This window comes from Dendropsophus ebraccatus, chromosome 10 (genome assembly GCF_027789765.1).
Source record: "Dendropsophus ebraccatus isolate aDenEbr1 chromosome 10, aDenEbr1.pat, whole genome shotgun sequence".
Lineage (NCBI taxonomy): Eukaryota > Metazoa > Chordata > Amphibia > Anura > Hylidae > Dendropsophus > Dendropsophus ebraccatus.
The window spans coordinates 8647356-8665593 of record NC_091463.1 but is presented as its reverse complement, the minus strand read 5'-3'; positions in this window follow the sequence as shown (position 1 = coordinate 8665593).

Here is an 18238-nt window from a genome sequence, read left to right as displayed (position 1 = left end):
CATCTGCCCCCGGCAATCTCTGAGACATTACCACGCACACCTGCCCCCGGCACTCTCTGAGACATTACCACACACACATCTGCCCAGCCCCCCGACACTCTCTGAGACATCACCACACACACCTTCACACGGCACTCTCTGAGACATCACCACACACACCTGCCCCCTGCACTCTCTGAGACATTACCACACACACCTGCCCCCGCCACTCTGAGACATTACCACACACCTGCCCCCGCCACTCTGAGACATTACCACACACCTGCCCCCGCCACTCTCTGAGACATCACCACTCACACCTGCCCCCGGCACTCTCTGAGACATTACCACACACACCTTCCCCAGCACTCTCTGAGACATCACCACGCACACCTGCCCCCGGCACTCTCTGAGGCATTACTACATACACATCTGCCCAGGCCCCGGCACTCTCTGAGACATCACCACACACACCTGCACACGGCACTCTCTGAGACATTACCACACACATCTGCCCCCCTGAACTCTCTGAGACATTCCCACACACACACCTGCCCCCGGCACTCTCTGAGACATCACCGCACACGCCTGCACACGGCACTCTTTGAGACATTACCACACACACAGCTGCCCCCGGCACTCCCTAAGACATCACCACACACACTTGCCCCGGCACTCTCTGAGACATTACCACACACACCTGCCCCCGGCACTCTCTGAGAGATCACCACACACACCTGCCCCCGGCACTTCCTGAGACATCACCACACACACCTGCCCCGGCACTCTCTGAGACATCACCACACACACCTGCCCCTGACACTTGATCACAATGATGCGTTTAACTCGATGTTCTAATTGACTTAACACTGAGAAATTTATCTGACAGGTTTTTGAAGCCAAAGCCAGGAACAGACTATAAACAGAGAACAGGTCATAAAGGAAAGACTGAGATTTCTCCTCTTTTCAAATCCTGACAATCACTGTCACATGCTGTTGTGCAAATGGAATAGACAGCAGCTGGAAATTATTGGCAATTAGCAAGAGACACTCAATAAAGGAGGGTCCTGCTGGTGGGGACCACAGACCACTTCTCAGTGCTTATGCCTTCTGGCTGATGTTTTGGTCACTCTTGAATGTTGGTGGTGCTTTCACACTCGTGCTAGCATGAGATGGACTCTACAACCCACACAAGTGGCTCAGGTAGTGCAGCTCATCCAGGATGGTACGAGAGCTGTGGCAACAAGGTCTTCTGTGTCTGTCAGCGTCGTGTCCAGAGGCTGGAGGTTCTACCAGGAGACAGGCCAGTACACTAGGAGACGTGGAGGAGGCCGTAGTGTCCAGAGGCTGGAGGTGCTACCAGGAGACAGGCCAGTACACTAGGAGACGTGGAGGAGGCCGTAGTGTCCAGAGGCTGGAGGTGCTACCAGGAGACAGGCCAGTACACCAGGAGATGAGGCCGTAGTGTCCAGAGGCTGGAGGTGCTACCAGGAGACAGGCCAGTACACTAGGAGACGTGGAGGAGGCCGTAGTGTCCAGAGGCTGGAGGTGCTACCAGGAGACAGGCCAGTACACTAGGAGACGTGGAGGAGGCCGTAGTGTCCAGAGGCTGGAGGTGCTACCAGGAGACAGGCCAGTACACCAGGAGATGAGGCCGTAGTGTCCAGAGGCTGGAGGTGCTACCAGGAGACAGGCCAGTACACTAGGAGACGTGGAGGAGGCCGTAGTGTCCAGAGGCTGGAGGTGCTACCAGGAGACAGGCCAGTACACCAGGAGATGTGGAGGAGGCCGTAGTGTCCAGAGGCTGGAGGTGCTACCAGGAGACAGGCCAGTACACCAGGAGATGTGGAGGAGGCCGTAGGAGGGCAACAACCCAGCAGCAGGACCACTGCCGCCACCTTTGTGCAAGGAGGACCAGGAGGAGCACAGCCAGAGCCCTGCACAATGACCTCCAGCAGCCACTAATGTGCAGGTGTCTGCAGAAACGGTTATAAACAGACTCCATGAGGATGGTATGAGGGCCCGACGTCCACAGATGGGGGTTGTGCTCACAGCCCAACACTGTGCAGGACGCTTGGCATTTACCGGAGAACACCAGGATTAGCAGATTCACCACTGGCGCCCCCTGTGCTCCTTACAGATGAGAGCAGGTTCACACTGAGCACATGTGACAGACGGGACAGAGCCTGGAGACGCTGTGGAGAGAGATCTGCTGCCTGCAACGTCCTTCAGCATGAGCGGTCTGGCAGTGGGTCACTAATGGTGTGGGGTGGCATGTCTTTCGGGGGGCCGCACAGCCCTCCATGTGCTGCCAGAGGTAGCCTGACTGCCATTGGGTACCGAGAATAGATCCTCAGAGCCCGTGTGAGACCATATGCTGATCCAGTTGGGTTCCTCCTAATGCTGGACAATGCTAGACCTCATGTGTCTGGAGTGTCAGCAGTTCCTGCAAGATGGATGCAGTGAAGCTGTGGACTGGCCTCCCGTTCCCCAGACTTGAATCCTATTGAGCACATCTGGGACATCATGTCTCCTCCATCCACCAACGTCACGTTGCAGCACAGACTGTCCAGGAGTTGGCAGCTGCTTTAGTCCAGGTCTGGGAGGAGATCCCTCAGGAGACCATCGGCCACCTCATCAGGAGCATGCCCGGATGTTGTATGGAGGTCATACAGCCACCTCATCAGGAGCATGCTCGGGCCTTGTAGGGAGGTCATACAGACACCTCATCAGGAGCATGCCCGGGCCTTGTAGGGAGGTCATACAGACACCTCATCAGGAGCATGCTCGGGCCTTGTAGGGAGGTCATACTCCTCATCAGGAGCATGCCCGGGCCTTGTAGGGAGGTCATACAGACACCTCATCAGGAGCATGCCCGGGTGTTGTAGGGAGGTTATACAGCCACCTCATCAGGAGCATGCCCGGGCCTTGTAGGGAGGTCATACAGACACCTTATCAGGAGCATGCCCGGGCCTTGTTGTAAGGAGGTCATACAGCCACCTCATCAGGAGCATGCCTGAGCCTTGTAGGGAGATCATACAGACACCTCATCAGGAGCATGCCTGAGCCTTGTAGGTAGATCATACAGACACCTCATCAGGAGCATGCCCGGGTGTTGTAGGGAGGTCATACACCTCATCAGGAGCATGCCTGAGCCTTGTAGGGAGGTCATACAGCCACCTCATCAGGAGCATGCCTGAGCCTTGTAGGTAGGTCATACAGACACCTCATCAGGAGCATGCCCGGGTGTTGTAGGGAGGTTATACAGCCACCTCATCAGGAGCATGCCCTGGCCTTGTAGGGAGGTTATACAGCCACCTCATCAGGAGCATGCCCGGGCCTTGTAGGGAGGTCATACAGACACCTTATCAGGAGCATGCCCGGGCCTTGTTGTAAGGAGGTCATACAGACACCTCATCAGGAGCATGCCCGAGCCTTGTAGGGAGGTCATACAGCCACCTCATCAGGAGCATGCCTGAGCCTTGTAGGGAGGTCATACAGCCACCTCATCAGGAGCATGCCTGAGCCTTCTAGGTAGGTCATACAGACACCTCATCAGGAGCATGCCTGAGCCTTCTAGGTAGGTCATACAGACACCTCATCAGGAGCATGCCTGAGCCTTCTAGGTAGGTCATACAGCCACCTCATCAGGAGCATGCCTGGGCCTTGTAGGAGGGTCATACAGGCACCTCATCAGGAGCATTCCCGGGCCTTGTAGGGGGGTCATACAGGCACCTCATCAGGAGCATGCCCGGGCCTTGTAGGGGGGTCATACAGGCACCTCATCAGGAGCATGCCCGGGCCTTGTAAGGGGGGTCATACAGACACCTCATCAGGAGCATGCCCGGGCCTTGTGGGGAGGTCACACAGCCACCTCATCAGGAGCATGCCCGGGTGTTGTAGGGAGGTCATACAGACACCTCATCAGGAGCATGCCTGAGCCTTGTAGGGAGGTCATACAGACACCTCATCAGGAGCATGCCTGAGCCTTGTAGGGAGGTCATACAGACACCTCATCAGGAGCATGCCCGGGCCTTGTAGGGAGGTTATACAGCCACCTCATCAGGAGCATGCCTGGGCCTTGTAGGAGGGTCATACAGACACCTCATCAGGAGCATGCCCGGGCCTTGTAGGGGGGTCATACAGGCACCTCATCAGGAGCATGCCCGGGCCTTGTAAGGGGGGTCATACAGACACCTCATCAGGAGCATGCCCGGGCCTTGTGGGGAGGTCACACAGCCACCTCATCAGGAGCATGCCCGGGTGTTGTAGGGAGGTCATACAGACACCTCATCAGGAGCATGCCCGGGCCTTGTAGGGAGGTCATACAGCCACCTCATCAGGAGCATGCCCGGGTGTTGTAAGGAGGTCATACAGCCACCTCATCAGGATCATGCCCGGGTGTTGTAAGGAGGTCATACAGCCACCTCATCAGGAGCATGCCCGGGTGTTGTAGGGAGGTCATACAGACACCTCATCAGGAGCATGCCCGGGTGTTGTAGGGAGGCCATACAGGCACGTGGAGGCACTCAGGCTGCTGCGAAGCTAGGCTTGCCCCAGACAGCAAAGAGCATAAGTTCTCTTCAGGCGGCAGAGAGGTTAGGCTCACCTCAGACAGCAGGAAACTAAACTCATCTCAGGCAGCAGAGAAGCTAGGCTCATCTCAGACAGCAGAATGGCTAGGCTCACCTCAGTCAGCAGGGAGGCTAGGCTCACCTCAAGTAGCAGGGAGGCTAGGCTCACCTCAGACAGCAGAGAGGCTAGGCTCACCTCAGACAGCAGAGAGGCTAGCCTCACCTCAGACAGCAGAGAGGCTAGGCTCATCTCAGGCAGCAGAGAGGCTAGGCTCATCTCAGGCAGCAGAGAGGCTAGGCTCATCTCAGGCAGCAGAGAGGCTAGGCTCATCTCAGGCAGCAGAGAGGCTAGGCTCATCTCAGGCAGCAGAGAGGCTAGGCTCATCTCAGGCAGCAGAGAGGCTAGGCTCATCTCAGGCAGCAGAGAGGCTAGGCTCATCTCAGGCAGCAGAGAGGCTAGGCTCATCTCAGGCAGCAGAGAGGCTAGGCTCATCTAGGCTCATCTCAGGCAGCAGAGAGGCTAGGTTCTCCTCAGACAGCAGAGAGGCTAGGCTCATCTCAGACAGCAGAGAGGCTAGGTTCTCCTCAGACAGCAGAGCGGCTAGGCTCATCTCAGACAGCAGAGAGGCTAGGCTCATCTCAGACAGCAGAGAGGCTAGGTTCTCCTCAGACAGCAGAGAGGCTAGGTTATCCTCAGACAGCAGAGTGGCTAGGCTCTCCTCAAGTAGAAGAGAAGCCAGGCCACTACATAGACATCTATGGGTGGTGTGTTACACATCTGTACAAGTCTGCAGTTATACACAGCCCTAATATGGGCCCGTACACTGTACCAAAGCCTCAGCTGTGTAGGAATAACTAAGCCAGTAACCACACGGGTGTTTCAGCCTCCGGGATGCACAGGAGGAGGTTCCTGTTAATAAGCAGTGATTCTGAAAATGAAACAGAGTATATTAGAGATTTGCAGAAGTTTTCTCTAGGACTCTTACACCTATGAGAAGAAGCATGGCAGCTGTATAGTGTAGAGACAACACTAGTGATCCCACAGCGTCACCCTGAACCAGTGTCACCATACAAGACCATGTGAATTCCCAGTATACCCAGGTTAATGCCAGGTTAAAGGGATTTTACCCATTCGAGAACTTCTGACTGTGAAACAATTGACATTCTTGTAGCTCTCCACCTACTAAGCTGTGGCTGCACGCTCGCTTTGATGGTGATTCTTCTGCTCTCCACATGACAGCCCACAGTCTTATAATAACTCTAAAAGGGAAACTTACTTATGGTAAAGCGAAGGGCTCGGCCCTGTATGTGCAGGATGTGGTTCTGTGCTGAATGGCTGGTCGCTGACCACTGTGCTGAGCTGCGGCTGAAGGTGATGTGGAAATGATGTCAGTAAGTCCAGGCGGACGGCTCCCGAATTACTGCAGATATCATACAAATAATAAATCACATGACTGACCACATGTTACTAATGAAATATAGACCAGAGAGCCACAACAACACAGAGCCAGTCACATGGAGCAGTGATGTCATCAGTACCAGCCTCTTGTGGAGCAGTGATGTCAGTACCAGCCTCAGTACCAGCCTCAGTACCAGCCTCCTGTGGAGCAGTGATGTCATCAGTACCAGCCTCCTGTGGAGCAGTGATGTCATCAGTACCAGCCTCCTGTGGAGCAGTGATGTCATCAGTACCAGCCTCCTGTGGAGCAGTGATGTCATCAGTACCAGCTTCCTGTGGAGCAGTGATGTCATCAGTACCAGCCTCCTGTGGAGCAGTGATGTCACCAGTACCAGCCTTCTAGGGAGCAGTGATGTCATCAGTACCAGCCTCCTAGGGAGCAGTGAAGTCATCAGTGCCAGCTTCCTGTGGAGCAGTGATGTCATCAGTACCAGCCTCCTGTGGAGCAGTGATGTCATCAGTACCAGCCTCCTGTGGAGCAGTGATGTCACCAGTACCAGTCTCCTGAGGAGCAGTGATGTCACCAGTACCAGGCTCCTGTGGAGCAGTGATGTCACCAGTACCAGGCTCCTGTGGAGCAGTGATGTCACCAGTACCAGGCTCCTGTGGAGCAGTGATGTCACCAGTACCAGCCTCCTGTGGGGCAGTGATGTCACCAGTACCAGCCTCCTGTGGAGCAGTGATGTCACCAGTACCAGCCTCCTGTGGAGCAGTGATGTCACCAGTACCAGGCTCCTGTGGAGCAGTGATGTCACCAGTACCAGGCTCCTGTGGGGCAGTGATGTCACCAGTACCAGCCTCCTGTGGAGCAGTGATGTCACCAGTACCAGCCTCAGGTCCCCATCCCTGTTGTAGGACATGGATATCACCAGTTCAAGACATGTAAAGCAGCAATATCACTAATCCCAACCTCCTGTAAGGAAGTGACCTCAGTAATACCAGTCTACTATGGCGCAATGATGTCACCAATCCCTACCTCTTGTAAGAAAGTGGGGTCAGTCTACTACTGAGCAGTGATGTCATCAATCCCATTCACCTGGGCACCAGCAATGACACCAATCCTGTAGGACAGTGATGTCACCAATGCGTCTCCTTGGGTAATGATGTCATCTGCTCCTGTCTCCAACAACCTGCAGAATCCACCACCCAACACATGCGAACAGTCCAATATATAGAGAATGGAACAATGAATGGCGCCCTGCCAATACCCCCCCCCCACACACACACACACACACAAGGGCAAGTTACAAATCTTAAAGTGGTATTAAGGCCAAAAACATTTATGACCCACATAGCAGATAAGTCATTTGCACCTTTAAAAGTAAGAAAATCTTCTTGCACTTTCAGATGTGGGCGCTGCCTCAGGTCTTGCTTCCTGTCCAGGTTTCTGAGCTCACGTATCACTTACTATAGCAGAAGCACAAAACCATCCACACCGGGCAAAGGACCAGGGACTAATGAGAGTATCCCCCCCCCCACACCCCTATAATGAGTGAAGCCGGGGGGGCTGTTTGGCTGATGCTCTGTGCTCAGGTGCTGATGCTTGGTGAGTATCGCTGCTGGGTGTAGCTCACAGAGGACGGTCTGGATTTGATACAACTGTAACAACCCCTCAGCTGTGAGACGTATCGGCTCTGTTTCTCTCTTTTACCTGCAGATATTTTTTCCTGGACAGGTGTCACAGCCGGGGACCAGCTGACGGTGTACAAAAACGCCATTAACACCACCATTGGCCGCACTGTCCTCCTGCCCACCGTCTTCACCTTGACCAGTCAGTTCACCAGGTACACGGTGGAATGGGAGATGGGGAACAAGTCCGTCCTGTATTACACCGCCCTGAACTGTACTGTGGACTCTCGGGGGTCCCCCACCTGGTATAAGGATGAAACCTTTGTTGTATACTCCCCATTCAAAGAACATGTGGAATTCTACAGAGTAAACTCCTCACTGCGTCTGTATAACGTCCAGGTGAATGACAGCGGCATCTACAGAATCAGCTTCTCCACCGCCAGCTATTCAACAACCCAGAACATCACCCTATGGGTCCTCCTACCCGGTATGTGTTATAGGGCGTATAACAAAGTCAGCTCTGCTACATCCCAATGGTGAGGAGGGATGTACATACATATTCTCTACTTTTTTTTGTTACGGTGTCGTTATAACGTTCTAAATCTAAATCAACCATCAGCAGCCGTCAGTTTTTACTAGCAAAAAATTGGGGAGTAAAATGTGTTTTTTATTTGTACCATGAGCAAGGAAAACTAAAGAACACAACAAACGTGGCCGACACAATCAGGTGAGGTGCAGAATACAAAGAGAATTTATTGGTGAAAGAAGTTATTATTTACAACATTCTCATCTTTCCATTTGAAATGAAGATAGTTTGTAGTCCGGAGGGTTCTACATAGTCCGGGGTTGTAACCCTATTATGCCCTACCTGACTAAAAGGAGGGCTGGGTCGGGTGTCTCCTATACTAGGCAAGATGTCCCTTCTGTTGTAAAGCCAGGAGTCCTGCGGGATGTATGTCGGGGTAGCTTTGGCAATGTTGTGGTAGCCGGTGGGTGTAGGGTCACTTGGGCACTTGTCACAGTAGCCTGGAGTGGTGTTGGCACCCACCCCCGGTCAGACAGGCACTGCTTCCACAGGTTTGGATAACCCAAGTGTAACCTGGTGTGTAGGTGCAGAATGATAGAGTCCAGTAGCTTACCCGAATAACATCCATTTACTTAAAATCTTCAGTGCAATACAAAAAAATAAAGCTTTACTAACTGCAGGTGCAGGTAAGAGGTAGAAGTAGTAGTAACTGAGTAGCGGAGCGTCTTGAGGTAGCTGTGTACTCTGCCGGGATAGCTTGGTGAATAATGAAAGAAGAAGAAGAGGATACTCACGTATAGATCCCTTACTTGATCTGACTGCCTTACAGTGTCGAGATACCTGTCCTGCTAGGGTAGTACGAGGTCCCAGGTCTCTGCACTGGGTTGGGCAGACTTCCCAGGATTTCCCAGAATAGCCATGTGTTACAGTAAGATACGTAGGCGAACTGTAGCTTTATCCTACTGGGGTCAATATCTACCTCAGGTATGCTGCCCTGTGTCCCTGGCGTGGACAAGGTAATCCTCAGTGGACGTCCTCTCCTACTGGGGGGTCTAGCACTGCATGCTAGCAGTGGTTAAAGGGGTGCTCCGGCGGGGGGGGGCATTTTTTTGGGGGGGGGGGGAGGAGGGGGCTGAAATAAAAGACGTCCACTTACCTCCCCGGTTCCAGCGGCGGGTCCCGCATCACGGCGCTCCGGTGCCCGGTTCCAGGCCGCTTTCAGGTGTCTGACGCGGGCCCGAGATGTGACGTCTCAGGTCCGCTTAGCCACTCAGTGAAGGAGGCGGGATCAGTTTGAAGTCCGCTCGGATCCCGCCTCCTTCACTGAGTGGCTGAGCGGCCCTGAGACGTAGCGTCCCCCCAAAAAAAGTGCCCCCACGCTGGAGCACCCCTTTAACAGCTGTGTCTTCTTAAAGGAGAAGTCCGGCCAAAACTATTTTTTAATATGTTATTACTTATGGAAAGTTAGGCAAATTTCAAATGTACATTAATTATGGGAAATGCACATATAGGGCTATTTCCCTTAATTTAGTAGATCAGGGAGACTTCAGATTCTCTAAAAAAAAAGTGATGTCACGAATCGGGGGTGTAATTACAATGGAGTGTCCAGCAGGGGCGCACTATATATATATATATAATGAGTACCATTGACTTCTATATATAGTGTGCCCCTGCTGGACACTCCATTGGAATTACAATGGATGTGAATGTAAATGTAATATACAGTGTTTTTGATTAAATACATTTATGAAATACTTTGGGGAGCAAGTGTCCTTAAATGTAATCAAGTAAGTATTCCATAAATGTAATCAATCAGTACATTTGTCTATCCATCACAGTAAGCCCGCTAAACTGCCACCGCTCTGTACTACACTGAACTACTACTCCCATCACCTGCTCATAGCATGAGCAGGTGATGGGAGGTGTAGTAGCTGGGTTATCGCTATGTGATTGCCGCCACCGCTGATGCTGCCGGGCGCCGCTCATCACTGCAGCCATCCTCCCCCTCCACTCCCCCCTCCTGCTTCTTCCGGGATCCGGCGCCTGATGGGATCCGGGATCTGATGGCTGACTCCCCGCCCGGCCGCCGCTCTCCGATCATACGAGCCGGCCGGGGACACCAGGAAGCACCGGGAGCCGGTATGTGTGATCGGCGGCCGGGTGGGGAGTCAGCCATCAGATACTGTAATCCCGGAAGAAGCAGGAGGGGGAAGCAGAGGGGGGCGATGGCTGCAGTGATGAGCGGCACCCGGCAGCATCAGCGGCGGCGATCGCATAGCGATAACCCAGCTACTACACCTCCCATCACCTGCTCATTCTATGAGCAAGTGATGGGAGTAGTAGTTCAGTGTAGTCCAGAGCGGCGGCGGTTCGGCGGTCGGCGGCGGAACGGTGTACTGATTGATTACATTTATGGAATACTTTGGGGAGCAAGGACACTTGCTCCCCAAAGTATTTCATAAATGCATTTAATCAAAAACACTGTATACTGTATAACATTTACATACACATCCATTGTAATTACAATGGAGTGTCCAGCAGGGGCGCACTATATATAGAAGTCAATGGTACTCATTAACTTCTATATATAGTGCGCCCCTGCTGGACACTCCATTGTAATTACACCCCCGATTCGTGACGTCACTTTTTTTTAGAGAATCTGAAGTCTCCCTGATCTACTAAATTAAGGGAAATAGCCCTACATGTGCATTTCCCATAATTAATGTACATTTGAAATTTGCCTAACTTTTCATAAGTAATAACATATTAAATAATACTTTTGGCCGGAGTTGTCCATTAAAGTGTCAGTGTCATAAATGTTTTTTTTTTTTTTTGCAGAAATCAATAGTACATTTGTAATTGGGTTTATTAGTAGAGATGAGCAAACCTGGAGCATGCTCGAGTCGATCCGAACCTGAACTTTCGGCATTCGATTAGCGGTGGCTGCTGAACTTGGATAAAGCCCTAAGGCTATGTGGAAATCATGGATATAGTCATTGGCTGTATCCATGTTTTCCACATAGCCTTAGGGCTTTATCCAAGTTCAGCAGCCCCAGCTAATCACATGCCGAACGTTGGGGTTTGGATCGACTCGAACCCGAACCCGGTTCGCTTATCTCTATTTATTAGCGGAAAAATGAATTTTTATAATTAAAAAGCAGTTTGAAGCTCTCCCCCCTGTCTTTATGGTTTTCCTATAGAGAGAAGGAGATGAAGCACCAAAACAGGACAACAAAGAGTTAATTTACAGCTACATCACTGGGCTATCTCCTCTGAAGTCACCACTGACCTCTCTGACCTCTGAATAGCACTCTGAATAGATCCCCCGCTGTGTAATACTTTGTTCTCTGCTCTCTGCTGCTGACTAATCTCGCTCCTTCCTCCTCCCCTCTCCATAGCACAGACAGGGCCTGACTGATGAAAAAGTCGAGATTTCCTGACAATGAGCAGTGGATGAGAGAGAGGAGGGGGGGGGGGCATGGGAAAAGTCTTTTTGAATGCAGATAATAGCAGATTTGCCTAATAAACCCAATTACAAAGGGTCTTAAAATCGCCTGGACTATTGATTTCTGCAAAAAAAAAAATATATATATTTAACGACAGTGACTCTTTAAGAAATGTTACCCCAAGGGTCTTGGCCGGAGCCAGGCCCTGACTTTACTGCATCAGGAACTGTATCTTTAGTGTGGCTCCTTCTACTGACTGACCTAAAGACCTCTCTTTTACAGGGGCAAACTAAACCTCCTAGTGATTGGTGGGGCTGTGTGTGCAGAAAAGAGATGATAAGATAGAAAAAGAAGGGAAAACACCTGCACCTGTAATAGGAGAGAAAACAAACATGTGACAAATAGCAGTTAACCCACTGTGAGAACCAGAGTGAGTTACTTTGCCCAGGTGCAATAAAACTTAGTGGCACACCTGGGACACTACACTTCCACTTCAGAGCCATCAAGTCACAGTAAGAAGTCCGAAAGCAGAGGAAAGCAAAATTTTCAGTTTTCTTTAAAGGTAAAGGGAATCTTGTTCTTGCCTAGCAAAAAGTCACTAAAGAGGGTGGGGAGGAGGAACGGAGGGGGTGCAAAGTTAGGGCACAGATATTCTACACCCGGCTGTAGGGCACGGGGCTGCAAGTTTAAAAGTTGTTTTTTAGGACAACAACTGCATCACCTGCCGAACGGACCTCAGGACAGATCTTGGATTAAAAGCAGCTATCTGATGGTACATGTGGTTTGGGAAGGGGGGGGGGCTGTCAGATTGTGGGTACAGAGTCGCTTTGATAAAAATTTTCACCGAACTTCTCCTTTAAGTCTAGTGGTTAGCACTGTAGCCTTGCAGCGCTGGAGTCCTGGATTCAAATCCCACCAAGGGCAACATCTGCAAAGAGTTTGTATGTTCTCTTCGTGTTGGCGTGGGTTTACATAGTTAATACGGTTGAAAAAAGACACATGTCCATCAAGTTCAACCAAGGAGGGGATGGATACAGGGAAGGAGGAGGGGTGATAGGTTCTATACATATGCATTTATATTATTTGGTCTAAGAACTTGTCTAGGCCTGTTGTGAAGCCTCTACTGTTTTTGCTGTGACCAGATCCTGTGGTGACTGTTCCACAGATTCACAGTTCTCTTGTCGCCTCCGGATATTGAACCTTTTTTTCTCCAGGCGGAGGCAGTGCCCCCTTGTCTCTCCAGGTGGAGGCAGCGCCCTCTTGTTTCTCCAGTCGGAGGCAGTGCCCTCTTGTTTCTCCAGACAGAGGCAGCGCCCTCTTGTTTCTCCAGGCGGAGGCGGCGCCCTCTTGTTTCTCCAGTCGGAGGCAGTGCCCTATTGTCTCTCCAGGCGGAGGCAGCGCCCCCTTGTCTCTCCAGGCGGAGGCAGCGCCCCCTTGTCTCTCCAGGCGGAGGCAGTGCCCCCTTGTTCCTCCAGGCGGAGGCAGCGCCCTCTTGTTTCTCCAGGCGGAGGCAGCGCCCCCTTGTTTCTCCAGGCGGAGGCAGTGCCCTCTTGTCTCTCCAGACGGAGGCAGCGCCCTTTTGTTTCTCCAGTCGGAGGCAGTGCCCTATTGTCTCTCCAGTCGGAGGCAGCGCCCTCTTGTTTCTCCAGGCGGAGGCAGTGCCCTATTGTCTCTCCAGGCGGAGGCAGCGCCCTCTTGTCTCTCCAGGCGGAGGCAGCGCCCTCTTGTCCTTTGAGGGGGTTTTACCTGGAACATCTTTTCCCCATATCTCTTGTAGGGGCCATTTATATATTTAAATAAATTAATCATATCTCCCCTTAAACGTCTCTTCTCCAGACTAAACAAATGTAATTCTTTTAATCTCTCCTCATAACTAAGATGCTTCATTCCCCTTATTAGTTTAGTTGCCCGTCTTTGTACCCTCTCCAGCTCTAGAACATCCTTTCTATGAATCGGGTTCCAGAACTGGACGGCATACTCCAGATGGGGCCGCACCAAAGCTTTATAAAGCGGTAATATTATATCCCTGTCCCGAGAGTCCATGCCTGTTTTAGTGCATGACAATATCCTGCTGGCCTTAGAAGCCACTGACTGACATTGTGTACTGTTCTGTAGTCTATTATCTACAAGTACACCCAGATCCTTCTCTATCAGTGACTCTCACAGAGTAACTCCCCCCAGGACATATGATGCATGCGGGTTATTAGTACCCAGGTGCATAACTTTACATTTATCCACATTGAACCTCATTTGCCAAGTGGACGCCCAAACACTCAGTGTGTCTAAGTCATCCTGTAACATCTGCACATCCCCCATAGACTGCACTGTACTACAAAGCCTGTAACATCTGCACATCCCCCATAGACTGTACTGTACTACAAAGCCTGTAACATCTGCACATCCCCCATAGACTGTACTGTACTACAAAGCCTGTAACATCTGCACATCCCCCATAGACTGTACTGTACTACAAAGCCTGTAACATCTGCACATCCTCCATAGACTGTACTGTACTACAAAGCCTGTAACATCTGCAAAGATAGAAACATTGCTGTTATTTCCATTCTCAATATCATTAATAAACAAGTTAAACAGAAGAGGGCCCAGTACTGACCCTTGGGGTACACCACTTATTACCGGGGACCATTCGGAGTAGGAATCATTGACCACCACTCTCTGGGTACGATTATTAAGCCAGTTTTCAATCCAGTTAGACAATAAACTTTCCAAACCGATAGACTTTAACTTACCCATCAGACGTCTATATGTCAAACGCTTTAGCAAAATCCAGGTACACGATATCCACAGCCGCGCCGCCATCCAGGCTTCTACTTACCTCTTCATAGAAACATATTAGGTTGGTTTGACAGCTTCTGTCCTTAGTAAAACCATGCTGGTTATCACTTATAATACTATTAGCCACTACATATTCCTGGATGTAGTCCCTTATAAGCCCCTCAAATAGTTTCCCCACAATGGACGTTAAGCTTACGGGTCTATAGTTACCTGGGGAAGTTCGAGAGCCCTTTTTGAAGATCGGCACTACATTTGCCTTACGCCAGTCCCTCGGCACAATACCAGTAAGCAAAGAATCACTGAATATTTCATACAAGGGTAGAGAAATTACAGAAATTCCTCCGGGTAGTCCGGTTTCCTCCCACATTCAAAAACATACAGATAGGTGAAGCGCTGCGGAATCTGTGTGCGCTATACAAATAAAAACATTATTAATAAAAACATTATATTAGCTCTGAGAGGCTGGTATTATGGCGGCATCTAGTGGTGAAAATGAGGAATAGTCTGTTTAGCACTGCATTAGTGACAAAAGTTGGTTATATAAAGCTGGTGAAGAGGAGTTGGTCATTAAAGGGGTTATCCAGCGCTACAAAAACATGGCCACTTTTCCCCCTACTGTTGTCTCCAGTTCAGGTGCAGTTTGCAATTAAGCTCCATTTACTTCAATGGAACTGAGTTTCAAAACCACCCAATCTGGAGACGAGAGAGGGGGGAAAGTGGCCATGTAGCGCTGGATAACCCCTTTAAGCCCATTGGGTTCTAGTGTCTTTAAGCTGGATAATAGTACATTATCCGGATCTACCTGGAGCTAAAAAAAAAACGTCCTGTGCTTTTCTTTCTGCGGGTCTGTACAGTTGTAGTGATATCACATTTGTAAGTTATTTTAAAAATATTTTCCTACTTTTTAAAAACTTTTAGTGTCCAGTGGTAAAAAAAAAAACAAAACCATCAGTTCTGACATTGGGCATTTATGCTGTTTTATGGCAGTTGCCGAGCAGGATAAATAACTTTATATTTTACTTGTCCGCTACATTTCTGGATGATACTTTTCTTTACGGGGCTCACAATTCCTAGGGGTGCAAAATTTTGCCCCCCGAAAAAATTAGGGTTGATGGTATCACCACTCACTATTGGTCAGGAGCAGGGAGTCTGGCGGTAAACAGTGCTGCTTTTGAGCGGAGTATAAAGAAGGCCCGGCCTCTGCGCTGGAGCGGAGGGAAGGTGAGAGGGTTTATGTTATTTTCTCATTTGGTGGGTACCAACTAGGGGCATCCTGGGGAGGGGACAGAAGCAACCTACTGGGGAAATTATTTAATGGAGGGGGGTTACCTACCTAATAAGGGGATTACCTACCGGGGGCATCTACCTAATTGGGGATATTACCTGCCTAACGGGAGCATCTACCTAATTGGGGAGGGGGATTATCTACCTACTGGGGCATCTACCTAATTGTGGAGGAGGGGGATTATCTACCTACTGGGGCATCTACCTAATTGGGTAGGGGATTACCTACTTACAGGGGGTATCTACCTAATTGTGGAGGGGGATTATCTACCTACAGGGGGCATCTACCTAATGGGGATATTACCTGCCACCTGGGGGCTTCTACCTAATGGGGAATAATTGCCTAACCACTCCTACTCAATCCCCTTGCACCTCCCCCACAACTCACACATTCTATGCAGGGCACTAAGGGAGGCATTATTTAGGGCACCGTGGGTCTGGGTATGGTAAAAATGAGCTGGAAAAGGCCAGAACCTTAAATGTTTGTCTGGTAGATTCTGTGAAGATACGTCATGGTGGTCTGAGCCTGAAAGTGAAGAAAAGGAAAGAGAACAAGAAGATGCCCCTTGTGAGTCACTGGATGTAACTGCACTGTAATCTCTTATACTGTCTGCAGAACCTGGGTAGAGCTGGGATCACCCCTATAGGGGCACTATATGGAGGGGGGGGGGGGGTCTATGTACAGTGCATACTGCATACAGCAGCCTGTATCTCAGCTTCCAGGGACCCTGTAAATGTGACATTGGACTTTAGGCTCCAGTGGTTTTTGTACTTCTTTATGGAGAGACAGACACTAAAGGGACGTCTTGTTTCTCCTCTAGGTTCGGCTGCAGCCAGCACATGGAAACCCTGGATGGCCACTTTCCGGACAGTTCTGTGCTTCCTGCCGCTCGCTGCCCTCATCGTCCTATATGTGTGGGGATGACGGCTCCCAGGCCATTCATCGCTGGACGCTTCTTATACAAGACTGACCGGCTGTACTTACAGGGGTTATTCTGCCTTGGTACCCCACAATATTTACAGGATTAGGGGGGCACTGCTGCTGGGACCCCTCTGATTTACTCTGCATGGAAATTAACTGGAGGCTTATGAATACATGGATATACCAGAACAAGAGACTCATGGGGACCAGACTGGGTTTCAGGGGCCACAAGGGCCATCAAAAGCCTATAGTCAGGGGGATGTTAGTGCTGTTGCCCCAACCATGATGTATTCTCGGTGAGGCCGTCACTTGCCTTATCCCTATACAGTGATGCCCATCCATATACATACATTAAGGGTCCACTCTTCCTCTTCTCCCCTGAGCCCCCTCCATGGCTGTGGAGAGAGCTGAGGAGGAGGGGAAGCTCCATGACGTGGCCGTCCATATATGGACAATTACATCATTGGAGCTTCCCTAGGGGTTCCCTCTGGGCAATGTGTTCCCCTGTAAGTAGGATATGCTGCAGCCTTTTGTTAGAGTATACATCCTCCCAACACATAGTATGGATGGAAGGCCAAAGCATCATCATCTGCTGGAAGTCGTCTATCAAGTGAATAGACCCTTATACCATCCTGTACACCAGTATAATATATTATACAAAAATAATCTGTGAAATACTATATATATTATACAACCTTAATGTAATGTTATATACAGGTATTCCCTCTATATGTTACATATGATGTTATATATAGTTATTCCCTCTATATGTTACATATGATGTTATATGCAGGTATTCCCTCTATATGTTACATATGATGTTATATACATTGTAGGGATCTTCCCGGGGGGATGGTGTGATTGGACACAGTTCACAACAGACTTGGCTTTATAAAACAGGAGCTTGGCGTTTATTTGCAGCATAAACCGTCCAGCAAACATAAATACAGCAGCACCGCGCTTTTAAGAACAAAATAAACAAAAAGGTCTTGCCCGTCTAGGCACTTAGGGTGGTATTACACGGGCCGAGCAGGGCCCGATAATACCTGTAAACGAGCAGCGATCTGCTAGATCGTTGCTCGTTTACTGGACCTATTACACGGCCCGATAATCGTTTGACAAGAGCTGCAAGGACATCGTTACCGATGTCCTTGCAGCCCTTGCTAAACTGGCATACATTACCCATCCACGTTCCAGGGCTGCTCCTGCGTCCGCTTCTCCCGGGGGTCCCGCGCGCTCTCTAGCGTCACAGCAGCCTGTCAGCCAATCACAGGCCGGGACCGCCGCGGCCTGTGATTGGCTGAGCGGCCTATCAGCTGACAGGCCTCTGTGACGCTAGAGCGCGCGCGGGACGCAGGGAGAAGCGGACGGCAGGAGCAGCCCTGGAACGTGGATGGGTAATGTATATCGTTAGTCGCCGGCCACGCACCGCTATTACACGCAGCGGTGCGCGGTCGGCGCCCGACGAAAATAGGTTCTAAACTATATCAACGATCAGCCGATGATCGTTGTCATCGGCTGATCGTTGCATTTATTACACGGAGCGATAATCGGCCGAATCGGGCCGATTCGGCCGATTATCGTTCCGTGTAATACCACCCTTACTGACAGGTTTCTTCACCTATCTAACACTTGCAAACAGGACGTCTTTCACCTGGATACCGCAAGGTGTGTATTAGCTCC